Source organism: Ursus americanus, chromosome X, assembly GCF_024610735.1.
Source record: "Ursus americanus isolate L20-20 chromosome X, mUrsAme1.1.p, whole genome shotgun sequence".
Taxonomy (NCBI): Eukaryota; Metazoa; Chordata; class Mammalia; order Carnivora; family Ursidae; genus Ursus; species Ursus americanus.
This window is the reverse complement of record NC_142164.1, coordinates 27,013,547-27,041,545: the sequence shown is the minus strand read 5'-3', so window position 1 is coordinate 27,041,545 and position 27,999 is coordinate 27,013,547. Positions and strand designations below refer to the sequence as shown.

The following is a 27,999-nucleotide window of genomic DNA, read 5'->3' as shown; positions in this document are numbered from 1 at the left end:
ATAAAGAAAGAACATTCCAGCAAAGGTAGACAACTTAAACAAATGTATAGGAACAGTAAAATGCCAGGCATATTTGACGTATGGTGAGCGATCCCATTAGATTTAAGGATAGGATGCATTAGTTTGAAGCTTAGGATGCATGAGTGGTATAATGGGAAATAATGTTGAAAAAGTAAATTGGAATCAGATTAAGAAGATTTTGAATCATGTAATCAGGATTTTGGATTTTGATCATTCCATTTACCCACTCATTACCATTCGATGGTCTTCCATTTTTTTTATAATTCCCCATTTTAGAAAGTCATCTCATAGCGATACGATGGATTAGAGGAAGAAGAGAGTGCTCACAAAATGATCAAGTCCATAAAATCAGAAGTTTAAGTATAACATGACGAGGACCCCAAATTTGGTAGTGGCGGTAAGACATGAAAAGAATTGTTTAGCTTTGGCTTTTGTGGTGTCCAGTATAATTGCCTAGTGAGGAAACATATACCGTTTACTTACTCCATCTTAATACATGACATACCATCTAGACCTCTGCCGTGTAATATGGTCACCGGTAGCCTCATGTGGCAATTTATGTTTACTTTTAAATTAATTAAAATTACAAAAAAATTAGAAATTCAGTTCCTCATTGGCACTAGCCATATTTCAAGTGCTTAAATATGCACGTGTGGCTAGCGGCTACCATCTTGGACAGTGCAGATACTGTTTGTATATTTGGAGACCCCTCTCTCAGTAAACTCTCATCTAGGCTCTGAAGCTCGTGCAGAAATGTAGCAGCCTAAAATGCATGATTATGTACAGCATAATTTCGCCGGTGCTGGCCTGCACTGAATTCTGAAGCAGGAAAACCTGGTATTTAGTGTCTCCGACCTGCAGTTTTCTGCCAAGTTATTGCTCGCTTTCTCACTCATGCTCTCATTCTACGTGTCTCTGTCCTCTGTGTTCCCACAGCAGTCTGTGCGTATCTCTATTGGGGCACTTATGACACGGTTGAAACATCGATTTCCTTGTCCTTCTGCTCCACTATATTGTATCTCTGGCCTCTGGCACAGTGGGTGATACGAAGGAGCTTACAGAGGAATTGCTCCGTGAGTTTTTGTGAATGAATGAATAAGGTGTAACAAAGCATCCTAGTAGGTCATTAGCAGGGGCATGGCATGAGATATTTTTGATGAAGGTAGTCTGTTATTTCTGCTTCTCAAATAACAGCCTATTTTGCCAATACCTGTTTGGTCTGCTACAAGTGCCTTCAGAATTGGGTTTGAATGGAGAGGCAGTGTGGAAGTAGGGATAGCGTCCCTCCACATGGAAGAGTTCCCAGTCGTAAGCATACTAGACATGAAGCTTTCCTGGAAGTCTGACAGACAAGTAGAGAAGTGGAGAAGTGCAACTGATTTAGCATCTGGGAGGAAAGGCATAATCCGTTCTTTTCCTGCTGGGTATGAAGATGTATCAGATTCAATTTACTAGTTGGGGCAGAACTAGGACTTGCAAGGCAATGCATTGTGGTTAAGCATCCACACTGCTCTGTGTTAATTAATTTCCCAGAATTATCATTTTTGATTTTCCTTGTAATGAAATAATAAATGTACAGAGACCGACTGAGTTGGAAATAGAGAGATCACAAGCTTGCTCCCAGTGACATCTTTTTGCCTCTCCATAAAAGTGGAGCTGGCTGACAGATAGAGAGGCTGAGACACCTGGGACTGTAGATTAAACAGCACAGCAAGTATGGAGACAAGAGAGCTGCTTTTGGTAATTAAAGCTGGCCTGCGTAGTACCGGGAGGCAACAAAGATGACCTGTTTAGTCCTTTCATGTTTGCCTAAAACATGAAAAGCTGTCCGTATTGTTCCCCCCATAACCTCATAGGCTAGCCATACTTTCCCTGACAAATGAGGCTGTGTTTCTAGGTAAAGCATGGAGGTGGCTTCAAAATCTGATAGAATAATGGTTCTCCTCCTTACCAGTCTGTTTCCTGAAATGGTTCCTAATTTCTAAATCTCCAATTCTTGCATTTCCAGTCCCCTTGTGAGAGCTTACTTCTCCCTGTTGTCAGCAGAAGCAGCCGATCAGTGTGGCGCACGAGCCTGATGGATGGCTTTAATTCACTGGTCCCAGACTGCCTCTACTGTTACTCGGGTCCTGGAGAGAGCTGGCCATCCAAGGCAGAAATCACTGCCTCTGTGTTTCCACACCCGCTTCAGCAGCCTGAGGGCATGGGGACTGGTGCCAAGGAGGAGACACAGAAACAGATACTTCTCATGATTTCTGCAATGCTGGGTGCTAGCAGAGCAGGAGAGAAGGTCTTGATGTTACATCACAACTGACCACAGTCTGCCTTTTGCTACCGTTGCAAGCTTAGGATAAAATAAGGGGTGCCCCTCTTGTCGTGAGATTGGTATCGCACAGGAAATATAGACAGCTCGTCTGCAAACTGAAGTTGAGGACAAAGTTTAGTTTGTATCCATAGAATGGAATAGCTCCTAGAAAGCAAGCTCTCTGTCAGTTAGAATTTCTTTACTATCCCATGCCTAGGTTCAATTTTTTTCTCCTCAGTCTTATTTTCCTTTATCAATTAATTTTACTTGTGTTACATTATTTGTTGCTACGTGTACTCGATTGCCTCACACTTGCAGAGATGCCAGCAGACTGACCAACCGACTGTAACTAGTGTAATATTGGGCAAGACCCTTCTACACCCTTACCTTTAATTTGCCGAGAGATTGGATTAGTTAAGAAGTGTGGCTTAGTCTTTCAGATGAGTTTATCAAACTGCCTCATCTAATCACATTACATAATTGCACTTTGTCAGAGATTAGGCATCTGTTATTTAAGAAGGGTATAGCGATGAGAGCAATTCATGACCAAACTAGAGCGTTGCTAATCGTGAATGTGATCTTCATAACCAGGCTGTGGAGAGCGCTTCGTGGTTTACAAAGAATGTTCACGTCTCTGATTTCGTTGAATTCTTGTGAGAGCACTAGAGAAAGATTGGTCTCAGGGATTAGTATTATCCTCATTTTACAGTGCAGCGCGGTTCTAAAAATGGAGATTACAATCAGTGTCCTAAGTGTTCCAGTATTCCTTACACTGTGCTTTTGTAAGGGACAAGCATGCATGTGGCTGCTATACATATTGCTTGCTTCCTCCCTCCCAGCTGCCGTGATGGCTGGCTTTGCAAAACCGCAGGCTCAGCATTGCCCCAAACTCTGGAACCCATCTGACCGCAGGACAGAATGGGTTTTCAGAGCTACTGTCTATTATTCTGGGATGACCGTCGTTGCCCCCGTTGCTGTGCTTGTCTTTATCTCCAGCCACAGTTACGAGAACTGCGCCTTGTTCCCAAGATTCGGCTCCACCCATCATTCTCCAGTTTTGATAATCGTCAGATCCTTAGCCTCTTAGTTTTAAGTTGCTTTTGTTTAACCAATCAAGCACTTCCAAGACCTCTAGGATGGAGGTCAGGCTACTTTTGTCAATAAAGATTTTTGTCACACAGCTACACCGTTCATTTATGTATTATCTGGGACTGTGTTTGTGCCACTAACGCAGAGTTGAGTCATTTCAACAGAAACTGTATGGCCCTCCAAGTCTTAAGTGTTTATTGTCTGGCTCTTTATAGGAAAGTTTATGTTCTCTGGTACTTAAGTCTTATCCTAAGCCCAGCACAGTGGCTGGGATGTTTCAGGCCAAAAAGAAATTTCCGTTATGTTTGTCTGTGTGCTGACTTGCTTGCTATAACTAACGAGGGTCGTCTTTCCTTTGATTTCCCCTTAACCATAGCTGGCCTTGCCCTGGGCAGAATACCCCATCACGTTATGTTCGTTTCCCTCTTCCTGCTCACCACTTGCCTGGGACACCATCTGCATTTTTAAATCCTATTTAAATGAGTTAGGCTTCTTCCCATACCCTGTGTCTGTGCGTGTTCTAGCCTCCCGGACCCTACTCTCCATTGTCCTGCATGTCTCAATGGATACATCCATTTCCAAGCCCTATTTCCTCTCCTGGGCTGATTCCAATTGAAGTCAGCTATGTTAAAATTCCCTGGGCCACTCTTCCTACTACTTTCTGAGATAGAAGGAAAGATTGAAGTTAGTTTGGACAAATTTCTTTTTGAGCTGGTACACTAGTGTCTCTCAAATATATATAGCTCCAATCTGGCAGGTTCTTGGGGCTATAGGAAATTTAGAGTCACGTGTGCCTTAAAATAATCCAGTTAAAATTGAGATCTAAGGGGCGCCTGGGTGGCGCAGTTGTTAAGCGTCTGCCTTCAGCTCAGGGCATGATCCCGGAGTTCTGGGATCGAGCCCCACATCAGGCTCCTCTGCTGGGAGCCTGCTTCTTCCTCTCTACTCCCCCTGCTTGTGTTCCCTCTCTCGCTGGCTGTCTCTGTCAAATAAATAAAATAAAATCTAAAAAAAAATTGAGATCTAAAAACACAGGGGCCTGAGCACCCTAGGTGCTAGGCATACATGTATTCCCTTTTGACCCGTTCTCAGAGTGATTACCGATTTCCACCCTCTATCCTCCCCATCATTATTCCTGGAAATGGAACTTGATGCTTACTGCACAGGATCAACAAGTAACAACTCAAAGCCCCTCATTGAAAACAAACAGAAGCTCAAACGCTCATCATTTGAAGCACGATTTGAGTTTTATGAGTCGTTTTCTATAACCTCAAACATCTTAATAATTCTGCCATGAATGATATTTGTATCCTAGTAGAAATTCAATCAGTGAATTCATCAATTCATGGTGTACAATCTTATAGGTATCTTAAGTAAATCATATTCCAGTGCCCTCAAATCAAAGGAATTGATTTAGAAACTAGTGTGTTTGCTTCATCACCCCATTGGAAATAACTATATAGGTGACCACCGTCTCCCCAAATCTGAAACTATACCGATTTTCTCTGCTGTTGGCAGCCCATGAGTAGATGAGATGTTGCCTCAGTATGGAAAGCAGTCTCACTAAGGTAAGCATGGTCTCCCAGTCTTTCTTGTGCATTTAAGTTCCCATTGACCTGGTAAATAGATTCACATTATTGGCCTTTGTTCTTCTTAACACTGAGCTGTAAGTCAATCTAACAATATTTCTGAATACGCTTATTGTTTCCAACACATTTAGAATTCAGAAACACTCCTTCCCCCACATGTAACTTTGATTGTTTGTTTTGTAAGGAAAAAAGATGCTACTCCATAAAGCAGAATAACGTGCTATCTAAGTTAGAGTGCTATATCTTTTCCATTCCCAATTTTATGGAAAATTTAGGCAAATTGAAAGTAGGTGAAAATATCATTTCCAAAGAATTGACCAAGATCATGGGCACCTTTAAGATGGCTGAAGGTTTCTCTGACCTTAAAAATCATGTTGGGGTGGGCCTGGGCTTTGTGCAATCTGAGCCATATCCCTGAAGATTTGTATTATGTGCAGATCTTTTTGAAGTACTAAGCATACTTTTCTCTTTCGCATAGCAGGTTTTGGAAATATTGAGCAAAGAGGGGGAGAAAATGGCAGGAATCAGTGTTGGTGTCTCATCAAACACTTCTGTATAATTGGCTCTGAGTTGTCACGAGAGCATAGAATTTGATCTGTGGTTGTACCCACAGTGAGGTGGTTTCCCTTAGGCAGCAGCAAGGAGCAATAGGCAATGTAACACATGAAAAAGCTTATTTATAATCAGACTTTGATTCTTTTTTTTTTTTTAAAGATTTTTATTTATTTATTTGACAGAGATAGAGACAGCCAGCGAGAGAGGGAACACAAGCAGGGGGAGTGGGAGAGGAAGAAGCAGGCTCATAACGGAGGAGCCTGATGTGGGGCTCGATCCCAAAACGCCGGGATCACGCCCTGAGCTGAAGGCAGACGCTTAACTGTTGTGCCACCCAGGCGCCCCCAGACTTTGATTCTTGACAAACACTGTATTTGTTTGGAGATTGCTGGATGGAGAGAATTAGTAGCATACACTTGAGCCCTTCTTCTTTCTCAGATTGTGGACTGTTATTAGATATTGGAAGGAATTTGGAGATTAAGTATTTATACCCCTTCATTTTGTAGATGAGGGAACTGTGGCCTGAGACAGAAAATTATCTGCCTGAGACATGTAGTTATTTTGGTAGTACAGCCAAGAATTGAACCTGATTTAACAGGATTTTTTGTTTGTTTGGTTTTTGTACCATTTTACTTACCTTCTTTATTGGACAAATAGATTTCATTTTAAAATAGTGATGTGGCAGGTGACAAATCTCTACAGACTGTGTACTGCATCTGAATGGATGGAGGGTGGGTGAAATTGCCCAGGATATGGGTGAAATTGCCCCATTCTACAGATAAGATTTTTGCCAGATTTTTTACGTACACTGACTATGCTGACCTTTCACTAACTTCTTTGTTCCAGTCCAGAAAGTATTAAACATTGGAACTCTTGTAAGTATTCGAACCAAGATGTACTTTGTAAGTTCACCTTTGCTGGAATGCAAGTCTATGCAATATAGCTCACTTAATTTAAGTTTCTGTCGACAGCATTTCTCCTGCTTACCTGCCCAGCCAGTGTGAGGAAGTATTGAGATGCATAGCAGTCTCTATTTGTGTTGAAGAGGTCCCTGGTTAATTCTAAAGAGACTTTCCTCTACCAACAGTCTTAGCACATCACCTGAGAAGAGAAAGTCCAAGGTTATGGTTCGTGATTTTCCAACACAACTATTATTTATTTATTTATTTATTTATTTATTTATTTATTTATTTGACAGAGATAGACAGCCAGCGAGAGAGGGAACACAAGCAGGGGGAATGGGAGAGGAAGAAGCAAGCTCCCAGCGGAGGAGCCTGATGCGGGGCTCGATCCCAAAACGCCGGGATCACGCCCTGAGCCGAAGGCAGACGCCTAACGACTGCGCTACCCAGGCGCCCCGCAACACAACTATTTCTTACTGTTTTATTTGGGAGGCACAACTACAGGAACATTTTGCTTTGTTTCCATTTCGAGTCTAAATTAGGTATCTGAATGGCGTTTGCACACTTACAGGATTATTGAATATTTGCAGTAGGAATCATAGAGGTGGACAGGAACATCTACACTGCTGGCTTTCAAAACATCTCACCGGTAGCCTGTTTCTCACATATACTAATATGTAATGTAGATTAACATAAAGCTACCACACTTAAAGCAAGCGTTGGGAATCTGGATTTCTTCTGCTCGCCCTCCTAACATAAGCCTAATTTGTCAGTTTTACAGAGCTTTCAAAATTCCATGAAGAGTGATTTTACAAATCCTTATAGATTGGAATACTAAGGAACAAACTAGTCTAAGACCAACCTCTGGGCTTGATATCAACGGGCCAGGTCTGAGGAGCCAGAGGGGGACCTGCAGGACCAAGAGGGTCCCTGGCTGTACACAGGATAGAAATCAAACATGAGCCAACAGGAGGTGAAAGAGTTTGTTGAAGGTATAGAGAGAGTACAGGTACAGACAGAGTGTCTGGGAGATTCAGAAAGGAAAGGAGGGAGTCTTGTCTTTGCTTGGCATCTGAAGGTTTCTACTGAGGACCATCGCCTGGTGTTTGTGTCCTCTCAGGCATCCAGGAACCAGTTAGAAGATGAAGACCCAAGTGTTATTCCTTGGAGCCGGGGAAGGGGTGGGGGTGGGCGTGTGCTGGGGGATGGGTCTTGGCATCAAGGTGTGTAGTTCTGGTGATCTGGAATATACATATGATAGCTTCGTCTGGTCATCCTCATCTGGTTCTTCCTTAGATGTTACTTATTCTAAAGAAATTCTTGATTTCTTGACCCTTACAAGGAGGTCATACACCATTTACATTCTGAGGTATGTGTAAAGTGGGAGTATAGGTCCTAGCAAGAATAGAAGCAGAAAAAGGAACAAAAAAACAGAGGTTTTTATGGAGTCCTCCAGTTTCCCTACTGAGGACACATTTGACATAGGGATTCAGGTGTGCACTGAAAGCAGTTCGGTGCTCTTTATTCTTCTTCTGAACAAGATAGTCAGATGCTGGTGAATGAAAATTGAGATATCAAATTTTGAATAATTGAGCAACTCACTGTGCATGGTAGGTCTTAAAGTGCTCATGGTTCAATAATTACGTAAAATTAAATAAATGCTGAGCCTATGAGAACTACCTCTCTGTACCACTATGACACCACATGCGATGAAATTTTAGATAGTTGTAGTCAGTGGCTTGTTATCTCCTAAAGGAAAAGATGTGTAGAACAATACAGAAAATTCTCAAAACTCAATGAAAATTTTGAAAGGTTATGGAAATAATTTTAATTTGCTTACTTTTAGCCACATTAAATTTTACTTAGAGACATTTCTCTACATTGCCAAAACAAGCAGTACCAGTTTACTACCATTTTTAGTTAATATGTGCTTTAAAACAGTAACATTTACACTTTGTAGGATACAGTTCTACAGATTGTGACAACTGCGGAGTCAAAAACCCAATAGCAGGGGCGCCTGGGTGGCTCAGTCGTTAAGCATCTGCGTTCGGCTCAGGTCATGATCCCCGCATTGGTCTCCCTGCTCAGCTGGAAGCCTGCTTCTCCCTCTCCCCTGCCTGTTGCTCCCCTTACTTGTGCTCTCTCTGTCTGTCAAATAAATAAAATCTTAAAAAAAAAAATCATCAATATAGAGAGCAGGTCCATTACCCTTTTGAGTTCCCCTGTGTCTTTTTCTACTCCGTTCTCTGCCCCAGCCTTGGCAATCACAGATCTGCTTGTGATCTTTTTCCCAGAATGTCACATGAAAGAAACCAAACAGCTGTGTATCCTTTTGAGTCTTGCTCTTTTCACTCAGCTAATGCTTTTGAGATGCACCCTTCTTATGACATGTATTAGTACTTTGCTCCTTTTTATTGCTGAGTACTGTCCCATTATATGGATATACATTCACCAATTGAAGGATGTTTCGATTGTTTCTAATTTGTGGTGATGATGAATAAAGCTGCTGTAAACATTTGCATACCTGATTTTGTGTGAACGTAAGTTTTTGTTTTGTTTATATAAATACGTTGGAGTACTAAACAATAAATTAATATATAATATATAATATAGTATGTATAATATATAATTGATATAATTAATTTATATAAATACCTAGGAGTGGAATGGCTGAGTTAAATTGTTAGTGAAAGTTCACATTTATAAAAAACCATCGACCAGTTTTTCAAAGGGACTGCAGCATTTTACAGTCCCAACAGAAATGTAAGAGCGTCAGCTGTTCTCCATCCCTACCAATCCATTGTATTGACAATGCCTTTTTTAAAAACCCATCTATTAGGTGTTTAGTGCTATCTCACAGGTTTATTTTCATTTCCCTAATGAATACTAATGTTGAGCTTCACTTCATGTGCCATTTGAAATTTGTATATTTTCTTCACTGAGATGTCTGTGCCCATTTTTTTGTTATTGTTGTTGTTAGGCTGCTTTTCCTTATTATTGAATTTTGAGAGGTTTTTTTTTTAAGACTTTTTTTATTTATTTGAGAGAGAGCAAGAGCAGGAGCACAAGCATAAGCAGGGCAGAGGAGAGGGAGAAGCAGGCTCCCCACTGAGCAGGGAGCCCAACGCGGGGCTCAATACCAGGACCCCAGGATCAATACCTGAGCTGAAGGCAGATGCTTAACCAACTAAGCCATCCAGGCACCCCGAGTTTTGAGAGTTTTTAAATACGTTTTTTTGGAAACAGATCCTTTGTCTGATATGCAAATTGCAAATATATTCTCCCAATCTTTGCTTTTCTTTTCATTCTCTGTCTTTTGAAGAGCATCCATTCTTAATTTTGGTAAAGTGCAATTTATAAGAATTTATTTTATGATTTTGTGCTATGTTAAAGGAATATTTGCCTAAACCAAGTTCACAAAAATTTTGTACTGTGTTTTCTTCCAGAAGTATTGCTTTAGATTTTACATTTAAGCTTATGATATATTTTGAGTTATTTTTTATAAATGGGGTCATGAGTGGATTGAGGCTGTTTTTCCTCTTCTATGAGTTTGACTTTTTTTTTTAGATACCGCGTGTAAGTTTTACCATACGGTATTTGTCTTTCTCTGTCTGCCTTATTTCACTTAGCATAATGCCCTCCGATTTCATCCATGTTGTAATAAACAGTAGGATTTCCTTATTTTTTTATGGCTGAATAATAGTGCATTGTAAGTATACTACAATTGCTTTATCCATTCATTCAGCAGTGGACACTTAGGTTGTTCCCACATCTTGAATATTGTGAATAATGCAGCAATAAGCACAGGGTTGTAGAGATGTGTTCGAGACAGTGATCTCATTCCTTTGGATATATAACAGAAGTGGGATTGCTGGATTCTTTGTTGTTTTTCTTTTATTTTGTGAGTTTGGGTATCCAGTTATTTTAGCAAAATTTGTTAGAAAGAATAACCAATCTATATAATTGCTTTTATGCCTTGGTCAAAACTCAGTGGACCACAATAGCTGACTTTGGGCTGACCAGCAGCCTCTGAGACTGTCAAGCATGAGGGCTTTGCCAAAAAAAAAATGCCTTCATACTAGATAATTGCCAACCAGAAAATTTCTTTAAAGGAAATGAAAGTTCTGATAGAAAGCTCAGGCTCTATGGAGAAATTAGGATGAGGAGACTGACGAGGTACAAAAGGTAGTCGGCAGAATATATTAAGAAGAGAGTCAGGAATTCGGAAAGTATTTGGAATAGTGTGAGCAGGAACAAAACATTGGGTCATTATAGTGGAGAGCGGGGAGTTGAGTGTATCATGGATCTTTACTGTTTAAGGACCCCAAAGTAGGACTGAGTTACTATTGCTGAGCTGGGTTCCAGATAATATCCCAGTTCTCTGTGAGACTGGTTGTAATATTCAGATTCTTTCCTGTCCTTTTGTACTCCTTTCAGTATTCTTAATATGAGTCATGCTCATCTGTGTGTGCTTCTTTTCTTTGAACCCAGAAAGAGTCAAAATAGAACATCAAGTTTATACCAGAACCAGAAATAGGGTCTGGCTCTTTCAACCTGGTATACTGCTGACTCACAGATGAAATCTCTTCTAAAGTCAGTGGCATTAGGGGCCAGACTTTGAGAAGGACTTTTATTTTATCTGTGTTGTTTGGATTTTTACAAGAATGAATTCATGTATTGTGTAATTGAAAATAATGAGAAAGAAAATCAATTGACTGTATGTATATCTGTTGGTCTATTTCAGTACGATTTTTCCCATAGAAATATATACCTATCCTTTTGCAATAACCATGTGTGGAATATGTTTTATAGTGAGTTTAGAAATTGGGTAATGCGGGGTGCCTGGGTGGCTCAGTCGTTAAGCATCTGCCTTCGGCCCAGGGCGTGATCCCGGCGTTCTGGGATCGAGCCCCGCATCAGGTTCCTCTGCTATGAGCCTGCTTCTTCCTCTCCCACTCCCCCTGCTTGTGTTCCCTCTCTCGCTGGCTGTCTCTCTGTCACATAAATAAATAAAATCTTTAAAAAAAAAAAAAAAGAAATTTGGTAATGCAAGTCCTAAAGTTTTATTCTATTTCGAAATTGTTTTGGGAATTCTAGTTCCTTTGCATTTTCATATACATTTTAGAATTATCTTGCTATTTTCTCAGTAGTCCGTTTGGAACTCTCTTTAAGATTTTATTGAATATCCTGATGCATTTGGATAGAATGGGCATCTTAACAACACTGATTCTTGAAATTCATAAATAAACGCATCTCTTTATTTATTTAGGTCTTCTGGATTTCATTTATTATTATTTTGTTTGTTTTTGCATACAGATCCTGCATATATTTTATTAGGTTCTTACCTGAGTATTTTGGATTTTTGTGTGTGTGTGATGCTATAAACTGTACTTAAAAAAATAGATTTCTAATTCTTCATTACTAGATCATATAGATATAAGATCTATATGAATTAACCTGTATCCTGTGACCATACTAGTTCTAGTAGTTTTTTATTGTTTTTGTTGATTCTTTGGGGTTTTCTACTAGTCTGTGAAATAGTTTGTTTTATTTTTTCCTTTCTAATCCATGTGACTTTTATTTTGTTTTCTTGCATTATGGCAGTGACTAGAACCTCCAGTATGATATTGAGTTGAGTGGAGAGAGCAGATAGTGCCTGTTTTACAATCTTAGAAGACAGGCATTCAGCCCGTCACCATTAAGTGTGATATAAGGTGATTTACTGAGGATGAACTTTATCAAGTTGAAGTTTCTTTCCATTTCTGATCTGCTGACTTTTTACCATGAAAGAATACTGCATTTTGTGAAATGTTTTTTCTCCACTTACTAAGACTATCGGGTGCTTTTTCTTCATTAGTCTATTGGTATGGTAAATTACATTGATTTCTGAGTGTTGAATGATCCTGGCATTCTCAGAAAGGCCCTCTATTCATCATGATAGATTATTTACTTTATATACTGTAGGATTGCATAGGCTGAAACACTTTTTTAAGTTTAATTATTTTTTTAGTAATCTATACACCCAACTTGGAACTTGAATTAATAACCTAGAAGTCAAGAGTCTCTTGCTCTCCTGACTGAGCCAGCCAGGCACCCCCTAGGCTAAAACATTTTTATGAATATTTGGATCTATATTTGCGTAGACCTTACTTTAAAAATAATAATAAAAAAAGAAAATACCACTACCGATCATTATTCTGTCATGAACATAGATGCAAATATTCTTTTTTTTTTAAAAAGATTTTATTTATTTATTTTAGAGAAAGAGAGAGAGCACAAGTGGGAGGCCAGAGAGAGAGGGAGAATCCCAAGCAGACTCTGCTGAGCACAGAGTCCCATGCAGGGCTTGATCCCATGATCCCAAGATCACAACCTGAGCTGAAACCAAGAGTCGGATGCTTAACCAACTGTGCCACCCAGATGCCCCCATTAAATACTGTTTTAACATATTTGTACTTGATCATGTTTAATTTATTCATATTACATGCAAACTTGGATTTAAACAGTAAAACTATAACTATACTATGATAACTTATGTGAATTTAATGTGTGTTGTGTATACACACATAAAAACTTAAAAAAGACTAAATGGCAACACACTGACAAATTAACAGTTAATATTACATGGCAATATACTTATGGGGGAATTTTATTTTTTTATAGTACTTTGGAATATCCAAATTCCCAACAATGAACATCTATTACCTTTAAAGTGCTTTTCCCCTGATATATATAAAAATAGCTATGACTCAATATCAGTTATTTCTGCAGTTAAGAACAGAGGCCACAGTATAAAAGACACTCATCCCCTGAGGAAGACTGATTGGTTTAAGAAGTGAGAACATTACTCAAGCAGGTCCAATCAGACTCTTTACCTGGCATTGATACATTGCCTATAGACCTTCATTCTACTCAGGTCTACATCTTTATTGTTCACCCACGTTTCTGCACATGTTTTTCACTGATCATATGAAGGACTTGGAGGAAATTGGATTAATTCAGTATACTCTTTTTTTAAGGCTAGAAATAACTTCATATGTTGATGATCATTTTAGGCTTATATTTTCCTTACAATATGACTATACATTTATCTGATAACTCTCTTCATGCAAGTCAAACTGCATGAATTGCTTCTTTTTAATTTTTAAAAAAAATTCAAACATGCACAGGGTACCTGGCGGGCACAGTCAGTAGAGCATGCAGCTCTTGGTCTTAGAGTCATGACTTCAAACCCCACATTGGAGGTAGAATTTACTTTAAAAAAAAAAGACAAACAAACATGCACAAATATAGGTAATAAAATGAGCCTCTAGATAGCAAACAACCATATTCTAGAATTATCAAGTTTTAATACTCATGATTCATCTCCATGCCCCCTTATTTTAGTGAAACATTTTAAAGAAAATCCCAGGGTGCCTGGGTGGCTCAGTCGGTTAAGCATATGCCTTCAGCTTAGGTCATGATCTCAGGGTCCTGGGTTGGAGTCCTGTGTTGGGCTCTCTGCTCAGCGGGGAGTCTGCTTCTCCCTCTCACTCTGCCCCTCCCCTCTGCTTGTGCACACTCTCTCTATCAAATAAATAAGTAAATCTTTAAAAAGAAAAAAGAAAAAATCCCAGACATCTTATAATTGCACTCCAAAATACTTCAGTGTACATCTTCAAAACCATAGTTATTTCTTTATATAAGCAAAATGCCATTATCACACATTTGAAATTTACAAAATTTTCTTATTTTACACCAATGGTAGTGGCGGAAAAGAAATAACATTTTCCAAAAGGTATAAAACGATCTTTACCAGAGGGATGATTTACAAAGTCAAGGAAAATGCTAGGAAAAACAACAAGGGATAAGATGGTACTCTGCTGGTGGCAGCACCAGGGACCCATTACTACTAAGCCTAAAAGACAAAGGAGAGAGAAACAATTGGCAGAAGCTTGAGAATGTAGCTAAATGTGGAGGTTCACACATGGTGATCAACCATCTCTGTTTTCCTAGGATTGCGAAATTTCTGGAAATGTGGGATTTTTGGTGCTAAACCTGGGGCCGTCCTAGGAAAATTCGGATGTAGGTCCACTAGACAGGAGCTATCTTTGGTAGAGGGATGCAACCAAAATGCCAATCCTTTGGTCCATCCCACTGGACAAACTGGAGACTGAGAGCAATGGTACCCTTTTATGTAAGCCGTAGAGTTCTGCCTTCACGTGCAGGAAATGAATGGAGAGTGGATTAGGAGAGATAAATAAAACATATCAGCACAGTTGCATTTACCTTATATTGGCCATTACTCAAAAATCTGATTGCCCAACATAATATCTATTTGAATTTATTTTGTGAGTAAGAATCCAAAACATGGTATTTAGTTTAATGACTTCTACAGTTTTTTAAAACATTTTGTAAGTAAACTCTACCTCCAATGTGGGGCTCAAACTCCCAACCCCGAGACCAAGAGTGGTATGCCCCTCCAACTTAGCCAGCAAGGCACCCCTTTAAAAAAATTTATTTTTTTAATGTTTTTTTATTATATTATGTTAGTCACCATACAGTACATCCCCGGTTTCCGATGTAAAGTTCGATGATTCATTAGTTGCGTATAACACCCAGTGCACCATGCAATACGTGCCCTCCTTACTACCCATCACCGGTCTTTAAAAAATTTTTAATGTCTTTTACACTTTAAATTCAGAACATTTCTCCTTTACTTCCCCCCCTTCTTCATCCTACCGACTTATTGAAGAATCAAGCTCACTTGTCTTATAATATATCTCATAATCTAGATGTGTTAGCTTCCCTGTGATGTTTTTCAACTTGTTCCTCTACACCTTTATTTCCTGTAAATAAGAAGTTATTTATTAAGACTTGACTTCCTCTAGATTCAACTTTTTTCTGTGTAAGAATACATCATAGGTGGTAGTTTGCAAATCATATTGCGTCACATCATGAGGCAGGTAATGTTTTCCTACGCTATGGATATCAGGTATTCAGTGCATTCAGATATAGCACCTCTAGTATGGAATTCACCCCAAATCTTTCATCTAATGGTTTCATTCATTGATGACTACTGCTTAAAGAAATTAATTCATTAAGGATTACAACATGATTATTTTCCTAAATCTAGCGTTTCTTCTACGTGTATGAGCAAGAAATGTACTGAGAGGAAGAACTTTAACTCATGAATGAGGACTCTACGTGGTTAACCTGCAAGATAGTTTGTACTGTTAAAAGTTAGGAATAATTCTTAATTTTTTCTTTGTCTCTCTTGAAAGGAAAGTATTGGATCCCTATGTACAGTAATAACTGATTTTAGTTTTTGCTTTCTTTTTTTGTGAGTAAGATTGTGGTTTTCAATATATCCAATAGAATTTTTTACTGTTTATGAGCTTTCGTATGTACTTGCTGTAAATTCAAGTGAGATTAGCTCATTGGATATTATAGATGGTAATTTGAATCTTCTCTATCATACAAACTGTACCTCCTGGTTTGCCCAGGAAAATCCCAGTTTCTTCTTCTTTTCCTATCCTAATTATCAATAGCACCTCCTTTCTTTCTTAAATATGTCCCAATTTTGACTATAAATTATATGCTCACTTTATACTATGGGCAGCCCTACTTTAGCTCTGTATCTTATAGTTCTCTTAGGCCGGAACAGTTCATGTGAGTTAAACAAATCCTGAAAGAGACAGCTGAAGAGGTAGAGGCAGAAGGACTCTATACTGTGTCTTCAGGTAGGGGCTCTGGGATCCTACCAGCCTCTGGACTCTCAAACTGGATGGTATGTTCATCCATCAGATACTGGAAAAGATTTGTTGATGGTCTCTGTGATACTTGCTATTAGAAGTGCTGCATTTCTCAAATGCTCAGCTACTCATTAAATTTAGTTCATTTTGTTCTTGCTCTACGGCTAGCCTAATGATCAGTGTGTGCCCATGGAAAGTCAATTCGGTTGCCTCAGTGCATAACAAGGGCAAAGATAGGCACAGTGTTCTTTCCTTTCAATTACAGGCCATTTTAGTACCTTATCTCCGGAAAGGAAGAAAGTACAGAACTGGTAAATAGCAACTTACATAATGTTAAATTGTTAAGGAGTATTTTATTAAGATGCTACCTCCTGAGAACTGATTTTCTTTTTTTTAATGTTCTTTAGGTTTTCTGAAATTCTCTAGGAATCTTCAGTTACTTTCATAAAGATTTGCAATAGATGGTAACGCTAATCGAAACAGGGTCAGGCTCATTGAAGGCCTAGAGAACTTAGCAGCTCAGTTTTATTTTTGCACCCCTTCCATAACAAATTCTCAAGTGACCTTGTACTCTAACCTCCGTCCCCCTAAATTGGACATCATAAAAGGACCACTTTTTAGTGTCATGAGAAGGGAAACAGCATCATGAAATGAGCCAAGATCTTGAGAGGTTCTAAAACCCATATTTCCATACTTGGCAACTTTCTAGAAGAAAGTCAATGGAAGGAAAGGGCCACCTGGGTGGCTCAGTTGGTTAAGCATCTGCTTTAGGCTCACGTCATGATCTCCAGGTCCTGGGATTGAGCCCCATGTCCAACTCCTGGCTCAGCGGGGAGTCTGCTTCTCCTTCACCCTCTGCCTCTCCCCCCTGCTTGTGCTCTCTCTCAGATGAATAAATAAGATCTTTAAAAAAATTTAAAAAATAAATAAAACGGAAGAAAAGAAAAATATGTTAATTAGCTAATTAATGCATTCAACAAATACATTTTGAGATCTCATTATTTGTTGAGTACTGTTCTTGGCAGTGTGATTTCAGCAGTGAATATGAGAACATACCTGACATTCCATTTTAATAGGAAACAAAATAATAAGTACAACAGAGACTTCTGAGCTAGCTAAGAGGAGTAAGTCACTCTAGTCTATTTCTCCAGTTAAATTACAACTAAAACTACTGCGTGGGATACAAAAAGCAACTGCCTGAAGATGCTAAAAAGGAAATAATGGCAGAGAGGTTGTTTTTTCACTGCTCTTGTTTCTGTACATTTTCCCCTTCTTTATCACTTGGCTTTAACTCAAGGGTGAACCAAATTCCTGAACTGCACTTTGAGTTCACAAAGCAAAATCCATGAAAGAAACCGTCTCCTTTACCCAGGGGACTAGGAAAAGGGGACCCTGCAAGTCAGAGAGTGTATGAAAAATCCCGCATTCCTTCTTTCCGTCCTTCCCTCCCTCCTTCCCTCCCTCCTTCCTTCTTTCCTTCCTTCCTCTCTCTCTCTTTCTCTCTTTCTTTCTTCCTCTTGGTCTCTTTCTGTCCTGTCTCTCTCTCTCTCTCTTTCTTTTCCTTTTTTTTCTACCTTGGCCTTGCCCTGAGGCATATTTCAGAGAAGAAGCTGTACAGCTTCAGTGACATTAGAGGAAGAAACATAGGTGCCTAATGTCCTGAGAAAAAAATCTGCTTCTTGTTAGCTAAAGGAACCTGAAAAAGGAACCCCTGTGATCCAAAGAGGTGACAAGTGGTATCCTGTCGGAAGATAGAATGAAAGAACGGATCTCCAAATTCTTTGTGTAAATCAGTTAAGTTGTAGGCTCTTCCCCAACCTATGCAAACATGGAACAGACCCAAAGAAAACAAAGGCTTTAAGAATGGAACTGGAATACACAATGCCATTCAAGTCTCAAACGAACTGCTGAGATGTTTTGTTCATGTGCAGGATTGATCTGAAGAGTATAGTGAAGACTTTGAAAACCCAACAAACATAAAATGAGAAAGAACTTATAATCTACACATAACCAGGTTAATTGCCTGATAAAACAAAAAACCCAAATCAACATTCTCAAGAGAATTTTAACAGGATGCAGACCTTTAACAACATAATATTCAAGATCCAAGATATAGTCTCAAATTACTTGTCATATAAAAAGCCAGGAAAATGTGGCCAGTTCTCAGGGGAAAAAGAAAATCAACAGATGCTAACCCTAAAATGACCTATGATGGAAATGTAGAGTAAAGCCCTCAAAGCAGCTATTTTAACCATGCTTCATGAGAAAAAGGTGAATACTGTTAACATGAATGGAGAGGGAATAGTTGTCAGCAGAGAATTATAAACTATGAAAAAAAATGGAAATTTTTTGAGTTTCTTGACAGTGTGCTTAGAAAATTATTTTACGGTAAATTCCATTTTCAAAATTTTTGGTGTTTATACAAGAACATTATAGTAATTTAGCCTTCAACGCTGTGGAAGTGAACAGTGAGGAGAAATATAATGCAGGATTGAGAGAATTGTTCTGAATTAAGCTTTAGTTTTAACTTGAAGCAGCCTAGGTAGGCATTGGACCAGAGATGTCAAGCATGAATTTTTATGTAAAAGTATGGTATTCAGGAATGAAGATATGAAAGGAAGAGTCCTTTGTATATAGTGGTATTTAGAGCCATTGCATTTGTTGAAATCACATAACAGAAAAGTATAGATATAATGAGAGGACATTCCAGGAATAATTGTAGTGCACTCAATTAGAAGAGGCAGGCCAAGGAAATAAATATTTGGAGAAGCCAGAGACTAGGAAGAAAGCCAGAAGACTGTGGTGTCATGGAGAGCAAATGAAGACTGAATTTCGAGAATGAGATAGTAATGAAGTCTTTTTTTTTTTTTTAAGATTTATTATTTATTTATTTGACAGAGAGAGAGCCAGACAGCAAGAGAGGGAGCACAAGCAGGGGGAGTGGGAGAGGAAGAAGCAGGCTCCCAGTGGAGGAGCCTGATGTGGGGCTCGATCCCAGGACCCTGGGATCATGACCTGAGCCGAGGGCAGATGCTTCACAACGGAACCACCCTGGCACCCCAGTAATCAAGTCTTTAATGCTGCCGGAGAGGTGAGAAGATAAGGACTGGGAGGGAGCCATTGGATTTAACTAAATGAAGGTCGTTGTTGACATTGAGAGGAGTAGATTCCATGCATTGGTAAAAGACTGGGAGGTGAGAAATATTAGCTACTATTTAAAAAAAATAATGAGTATTAGCCCAGTTTTGAGAAAAATTGCTGAGAAGCAGAGAAATGACAAAGTTAGCTAGAAAAGAACCTGCAATCAAGGGAAGTATCACAGGATGCTGAAACTGGATGGACCCAAGTAGAAAAACTGAAGTCAAGATAGGGAAAGTTGACAAGCTCAAAATTTATTTCTTAAACAAAATTTTAAAAGGCAATGTGTTTACTTGTTTATTTTTCTGCCTTCTCAAATAAACAAATTCAGAAGATTAAACTACACCACAAATAGTAGCATCACTGTAAAGAGGAAAATACCCTTCTGTGGGCTTCTCCTAAGAGCACACAATTAGAGTGCAGTTTACAACTTTGGATATTTACTAACAACTAGCTATGTGATAGGCACTGTTGGAAATCCCAAATAACTATAATATCCATCTTCTGTCCTCAAAGGGTATAAACTGACTGTAGTTCTTTATGGGGTAAATAAGATGTACATAAATAACTACCTCAAAAGAGAATTAATCCTACATCATCTTATTTTTTTTATAGCATTGCTTTCATTCTGCTTGTTCTGTAACAGTGAGATAACTCTCTCTTCCAATAGACTGTGAGCCCTTGAAGGGCAAAAACTATGTCCTGTCATCTGTGTGAGTTTTCTTTCACTCACCCTCAGTACTCAGTACATATTTGTACATAATAGGAACTTACTACCTTATTTTTTTAAAAAGATTTATTTATTTGAGAGAGAGCACGTGTGAGTGCAGTGGGGAGGGGCAGAGGGAGAGGGAGAGAGAGAATCTCAAGCAGACTCCACTGAGCACAGAGCCCAATGCAAGACTCAATCTCACGACCCTGAGATTATGACCTGAGCCAAAACCAAGAGTCGGGCACTCAACCAACTGTGCCACCCCAGGCGCCCCAGGAACTTACATTATTGACTTACATTTAATTGGTGAATTAAAATTACAGTGAACATACAATGAAACTGTTGGCTAGATTAATATAATGTTCTACCACAAACACTTTTCATTATGAATATAGAATTTACCAATAAATAATTTTCTTAATACATTAACAAGAAAGACATTTTTTTCTGTAAGTAGCAGGTCCATAACTAATATCACTTTGACTCCAGTTAGAAACTTACAATATGCTTAAGGTCGTTTAGATGTCTCCTCACCACAACCCCTAGACCTATTCAAAAGTCTCTGCACAGATTCACATACCCACACCATTCTTACGACAAGGTGGACTATGTATTTGCAGTTCCCTTCATTCAGTGTAGGAAGTTTCTCCAATTAAGAATCTCAATTAGGGGTGCCTGGGTGGCTCGGTTGGTTAAGTGTCTGCCTTCGGCTCAGGTCATGATCCTAGGGTCTTGGGGTCGAGCCCCACATCAGGCTCCTTGCTCAGTGGGAAGCCTGCTTCTCCCTCTCCATCTGCCTGCTCCTTCTCCTGCTTGTGCTCTCTCTCTCTGTGTCAAATGAATAATTTTTTTTAAAAAAAGAGTCTCAGATAATAATGCTATATTGCATAATTAAAAATCTGTTAAGAGAATAGACCTCATCTTAAGTGTTCTTAGCACAAGGAAATAAAGGTTTTTTAAAAGAATCTGTCACTGAGTAGATTGGTTGGAAATGTAGGTATTACTTTTGCTTTTTTCAAACCATTCCTCTAAGCTCTCACCTGCTTCCAGTCATCTTATGTTTTTCATTTACCTGTTTTCTAAAGCACAGAGATTTATGTCACTCATTATTTTCTATCAACTGACTGGCTGGCATTGTATATATATAAAGCAATCAGTGAATGTATTAATTTTTTTTCTATATTTGGCCAAATGAAATGTGGTGTCACATGAAAATAGCCAATAATCCATCTCTGAGTTTAGTGAAAGTTCTTGGTTCAGGAAGAAATTGGAAATTTAAAATCAGGCTCCCCCTTAATGAATGAGACAGAATTTACTAAAGCTTCCTTTTTCTGAGCTATAGATTAAGGAAATTGTAAGTATGAAAAGGGTTAAAATAAAATGGCATGAATAAAATAAATATGGTTTAGCCATTGTTGAAGTGAATTGATAAAAGGGCAAAAAGAACGAATTTATTTGAAAATTTAAGGTGAATCTTCCCTATGACTTCTAACTGCTCTGAGACAAAATGGGGAGATTTCCTAATCCTCTTAACACAAGTTTATCTGTGAAACAGCAGGCTTACTCATGGCGCTCTCAGATAAGTGAATTTAAAGACATATGTTAGAAGGTGGGCAGGAGAATGGATTTGGAATCATAAGAATTCTGTTTCAAGATGGAATCTGATGAGCTGCTATTTACATAAGTGCTTCCTGGTGCTTATTTGAGTCTTTCTTGGGGGAGGGGTAGGAATGTCAGGACAAACTCCAAGTGTATGAGAGCTAAAAACTTCTGCAGGATGCTGGCAGAATGGTTGGGACTGGAGGCAAAGGTAGTTTCCAGATGGGACTACTACTCAGTATGAATGAATCTGCTGCCTTTATCAAGCAAAACCAGGTTGGGGATTTTATGTCTTTCTGAGGGATTAGTGAATAGAGATGACTAGGAAGCTTCACACTTCCATTTAACAACTTTCATATTTAAATGTTCAGACAGAATTGTGTTGGATATCCTTGGAGTTTTCCATGTCTTTGAACTTTACTAAGGTCAGAAAGAGCTTGTAGGCCCATTTTTTTTTTTTTAAATGGGTCCCTGTTGCCCTCCCTCTAGCACAAACCATTTCTCCATTTTGTTACCGAGGGGTGAGTACTTTCTCTTTCTTCAAATACCCTAAATTATTCTGTGTTCAGAAATTAAGCTGTACTAAAGAAAGACAGTTTAGGAAAGGAACCATCATGGAAACGTTTTATCAAAATATCTGGATGGGAAATGGGTGTAATGTTCATTGATAGTAGCTCGGTCTTCCTTTTGAATAAATTAGTTTAATCTTGGTCTTGCAAAGATAGCAAAATTTTAATTACCTAGAGTGCAATTAATAGGACATTTTAGTTAAGTGAATTTGAGGAGATTTTAAAGTTTGAAAGCAGGAGGCAAAGCATAATAAAACAAGCTCATAGTAGACTGTACCAGAACACCATTGAGCATTCGCCCAGGTTTAGCAGTAACATGCTTTTGGGAAAATGTCGTCAGATTAGAAATAGTGATATTTAATTTCCTTTCCAAAAATCGGAATGGTGACATTTTGCATAAGCAAGCATTTAATACCTATCTTACAAATGACTTGGGCTCCAAAATTCATTCGTAATAGAGTGGCTTGTTTCTATGGCAAAATGAGTTCTGAGTTTTAATGTTCTCAGTGCTTGGTGCTTAGGCTTTTAAGATTTATCCAACAATATACTTGAAATGTCTACTTATAGGAGTATTTCGATAATACCTAACTGTCAGTGTGATTTATTTCTATGGCTAAAGCCAGTTTGAGTTACGATTTAGGATATCATAAATGCTTGTGGTCAACCCTTAAAATAACAAATAGTCCAGCCTGACAATGCCATGGCTGGAATAAGATAGCGTTGGAAAAACAAACTTGGACGTGTAGAATTGGGTGAAATTGTGGCAAGTCTCAAAGCTGAGCCCAAGAGATCTGCTGCTAAATTCATCTTCTAAACAGTCCCAACTCTACCCTGTAGATGTCTGTTGAAAACCTTCTCCAGGTTTTGCTTCTGTAAGTGAGGGGGAACAACTGCATGTGTCTCCCAAATATATTGGAGAAGTGAGAGATTTGTGTATCTTGTTCATTAGCAAAAGCCCGGCGTCCAGCACAGCGTTCAGCAAATAATCTATGCAAATATCAACTCGAGGACTGACTAGATTGGAGAGTTGTCAAATGAAGAGGTGGCACAGAGAGGATCAAAGTGGAGTTCTGAGCCAGGATGACTTTAATTCGGTTGACAGTTTAGGTCTCATATCTGAGGATGCCTCCTAGTGGGGAATATAGAGTGATCTGTGGACCCTGGTTGAGCGTAACACCCATACCTAACCCCCATGACAAAAATTAGGTAGATTGGTTGAGCTGTCGTTTGCGGAACCTGGCACTCCCTGTTCATAACTCATGATGTTATTCTCATCTGATGACATAATACGTTACTGTTTTAGTTTCTGTGAATTCGATATAAGATGATACAAAGTACTTTAGAGCTGTGTCTCTCTGATAAAATAAACAAAGCTCCAAAATAGCTGGTCATTTGAGTAAATTGTATATGAAATTCAGTAATGCTGAATATGTGGGATGGTATAGACAAAACATTTAAGCAGTTAATTAAAATTTGGTTAAAAATTAACAGGTGGTTCAGCATCAAAATATAATGCAGATGTCTCTATTTGGAACTATCATTATAAAGAAGCAAATTAGAAAGCTTTTGTGTCCTTTGCATGCTATAATAGGAAAGGAAACAAGATTCCCAACTTTAAAGTAGAAACATCATTTCGAATATAGATTCTACAATAGATTCAGTTTGTTTCTTTGATATCTTTTTTCTTTTACTTAAATACGTTTATCAGCATACTTATTGCTGCAATTACAAAAATTAAGTAGCTAAAATAGTATGGATATTTTACTGTCTCACTTAAAACATGCAAAATCAAGAGACACCAAGTATTGGTTAAGAGATTTTGTAATGTCATTAAGGATCCAAGTTCATTCCTTCTCTTCTGATAACCTTAGCAATTTGACTACTGACGTTTGCAAACTGGTTGCAGCAGTTTGTGACCCAGTCATCACATTTCCACATGTTGTATTCTGCAAATCCTTTTTTTGTGAGCAAGTAAATCTATCCTGGAACACCTACTCGTATTTCTCTAGGAAGAAAAATAGAATTACCTTGATTGGCTTGGACTCATCCCGATTTATCCCGAGACTGGAGAGAGCAGATCCCTGAAGCATTTGGCCACATAATAGCTGAGTGAAGTTGGGATATGGGTCACAAGAAATAAGGAGTAAATGTTTGCTGGGTAGGCAAACAATAGGATAACTAGTAGTACATGAGATTGCATATTATGTTAGCCACATGGATCTTTTATGAAGCCATTGGTTCTGTTTTTAAAGAAACCCCTGGGGCCAGCATAGCATTTATAGTTGCATGTTTATGCCTGAAAAACTTTTAAGCCACAAGTTCATCAGTTATTAAACAGAGTACGTAAGCCAAAGGAAAAAAATAGACCCCTGTAAGTATCTTAAAAGGAATCCTCCATTTTAAGGAATATAAATGCTGGTATTTCAAATTGATGAAGGATGAAATGGAATGGTTTTTATGACTCAGCCTTCGTGATGTCTGTCAATTCCAGGAGACAATTTTTTATTGTTCTTTTTTGATAGATCGATCAGTTTATTAATGGGATTAAAAATAGTCTTGATTTTGTTTTTAGTATAAATGAAAGCAGTGTGATGTTAAAATCGTTGAATGTGAGGAGTGGATTTGGCATTAGGTCAAGAGCAGGATTTGTGCTTGAGCAGTTGGAAATACAGGGAAAAGACCAAAAGTGCTGTATCACTGTTTATTCCTATATTCTTTTTTCTTGTTCCCACCACTACCAAATCTTTTATAAAAAATAATAAACTGCCTATTTAGTGGTGGCATAGCCACTCAATACTGATTTGTAATATTAAGCATACAGGCTGTGAGAGGAGGAAGTGAAATTTTCCTTTTCTTGAGAATGTTAACACAAGCTCTGTCAAGAATGGCCTTACCTAGAAATAGTAAAAATCTTCATATATATTTGACCTCTAAAAATCCCTATATGCTTCACACAGCCCTTATATGACACTACGCTTCTCCCTTTGTCTAAATTTTTTGCAACTAGAAGGTTTTTTACAGAGGTCTCTTGCATGTTGTTCCCTCAGAAGATAAGGAAAAAGTGAGTCAAAAGGGATGAAGATTGAAAGGATTTGAGCCAGAAGAAGAGAGAAGATAATCCTAGAATCATAAAGTAAGAGAAATAGTAGACATGATGTAGTTGAATCCAAGTCTTTTAGTTGACAGATGGCTTGTGGGTGATACTTAGAAGGGGCAACTGGCTTGACAAGGCTCACACGTCTCATTCTCAAAAGATCTGGTAGAAGAACTTGGGTCTTCCTGACTCTCAGGCATTTCCGTCACTCTCTTCACTGATTTATCAAGGACTTCCTGAGTATCCAATACATATTGCTGCTGCAGTAGCATCTGAGCTTTTACAGAGGCGGCCCCTCTGCATGAAAGAGCAGCAGCTGCAGGAATCTGACACCAGCAAGCAAAAACGCACTGCGGTAACTGAGCCCAGAAGGAGTCCTTCCTCCAGCAAACCTCCTTGGCAGGCTGCAGAATGAGTCATCAGTTGACATTGGTGAATAAAGTAATCGCACGGATAGATTTTCTTTTCTTTCCCCATTTTTTTCCTTTTAGCAGATTCACTAATTATCTTTTCATATACATAGTGGGGTAGTGACAGTAATATCTGCCTTATTAATGTCTTTTTCACACCTAAAGTGTCAAGATCATCACAAATAAATTTCTGTTATTCCCAGAAAAGATTAGGAAAAACATAGGAAGCAAAATCTTGAATGAAAGTCTGAATGACATGGAGATTTTATGCTTTCCTTTTATTCTTTTTTAAAGGTTTTTTTTTTTTTTTAAGATTTGTTTATTTATGTTAGAGAAAGAGAAAGTGCAAGCTCAGGGAGGGACAGAGGGAGAGAGAGGGAGAATCCTCAGGCAGACTCCCCACTGAGTGCAGAGCCCAACGTGGGACTGGATCCCAGGACCCTGAGATCAGGACCTGAGCCAAAATCAAGAGTCGGACGTTCAACCGAGTCACCCAAGCACTCCTGCTTTCGTTTTATTCTTGAACAACGGTGTTATGATTACGACATTATAAGTGGCACTACCCATGTGTTTTAAATTGTCAGGTGCAGGGGAAAAAAGAAATTCTTATATGAACTTTAAGGCAACAATAATTAAAATGTCTCTCATTTTAATTTTTTTCTGTAAGAAGACCTGCCGTTGATCTTCTTTTTTCATTTGTTTACTAAAATTACTAATGAAACTTTACTTTGTTAATAGTTGTTATCTCCATATTGCAGTTTTATTTTACACATTGTGTAACACAAAGAAGCTGGCCATTTTATGGATGAGCATGCATTTTCCTTAGGGTTTTCATAGCCATTAAAACTCTGGCCCCTGAAGTTTCTGTGCAGGGAGTGATTATTTGTAGACCCAGATCCATAATTTGCAGTTTATGTTCTCATGTCCTAGAGCAACCAAAGCTCATATTATGCAGAGTGTCTGAGGATTACTTTTTTCATACCTTCTCTCAGCTATCGGAAAATTTCCAAGGTAGTTTCAGTGGGCTAGCCAATATCGTAGGAGTTAATTGCCATTACTTAAGCCAGATTTCTAAGAAGCCATGCTGTTTAAAGAAAAGAAGAGAAAGAATACAGACAACTAAAGATGGGGAATATTTGAGAAACATAACTGAATTCTTTAAGTGTAAATTATTGGAACTAGTTTCGATGTGAAACATGTTGGCAAGATCTCTATCTCACATGAAGTTTCTAATACAGCAAAGGTATTGAAATGTATAAAAAATTGAGTCGAGGGGAGCCTGTGGAGTAAACAGATGCTGTGCAGACGCTTGTAGTTGGTGTTGGAGGGTGCAGGCCACCGTGAACTGGCTCCAGGATGACTACGCAGTTGAAGAGCCAACGACGAGGAACCCGCTTTGAGCAGTTCTGAAGATGAAGTGGACGTGCTTTTATATGGAACTCCTGACCGAAAAGGAAAACTTCTCAAAGAATGTCATACTGGAGAAAGTGAATCATCTAGTGAAGATGAATTTGAAAAAGAAATGGAAGTCGAATTAAATTCCACCATAAAAACAATGGAAGACAAGTTGTCCTCTCTGGAAACAGGGTCTTCCTCAGGAGCTGGAAAAGTTGGAACAGCTCTGACAAAGTACTATGATGATATATATTTTGATTCTGATTCTGAGGATAAAGACAAAACAGTGCAGGTGACCAAGAAGAAAAAGGAAAAACAACACAAGATTCCAATAAATGATGGGTTACTATATGATCCTGAAGAAGATAACAGAGTTCAGGCCTGGGTTGATGCACAGAGAAGAAGCTACTATGTATACTGTTTTGGAATACAAAGACCACATCAACAACAACAGCCTGTTCCAAATAGTGACGCTATCTTGAATTGTCCTGTCTGCATGACCACACTGTCTTGATTGCCAAAGGCACAAATCCTACCAAACTCAGTATAGAGAAAATTCTGTGATGAATTGTTCTGTCAACAAAGAGGAGGTTATAAGATACAAAATCCCAGAGAACAGGAAGAAAAGGCAAGGCCCTAAGAGGATGAGGTCTAACCACGGAGATGCCGCAGAGCACAAGTGGAAGAAATTTACCACCCAGTCATGTGTACCGAATGTTCCCCTGAAGTGGCAGGCTATGACAAGGATGAAGTCTTTCATTTTTTCAGTGTTTTAGCAAGTCATTCTTAAATAGCTAAGTTGGCATTTAATTGCTCAATACGGTATAGAAGGCAAATATGGCCAGTTATTTTCCTCCTGCCTATTCATATCAAGTGACATTCTGAGC

General features: G+C 38.7%; 1 pseudogene; it reads left to right on the top strand.

The window, feature by feature from the left end:
- The first annotated feature begins 388 nt into the window (after positions 1-388).
- LOC123793866 (E2F-associated phosphoprotein-like) lies at positions 389-27,902 on the top strand (annotated as a pseudogene).
- Positions 27,903-27,999: the final 97 nt, after the last annotated feature.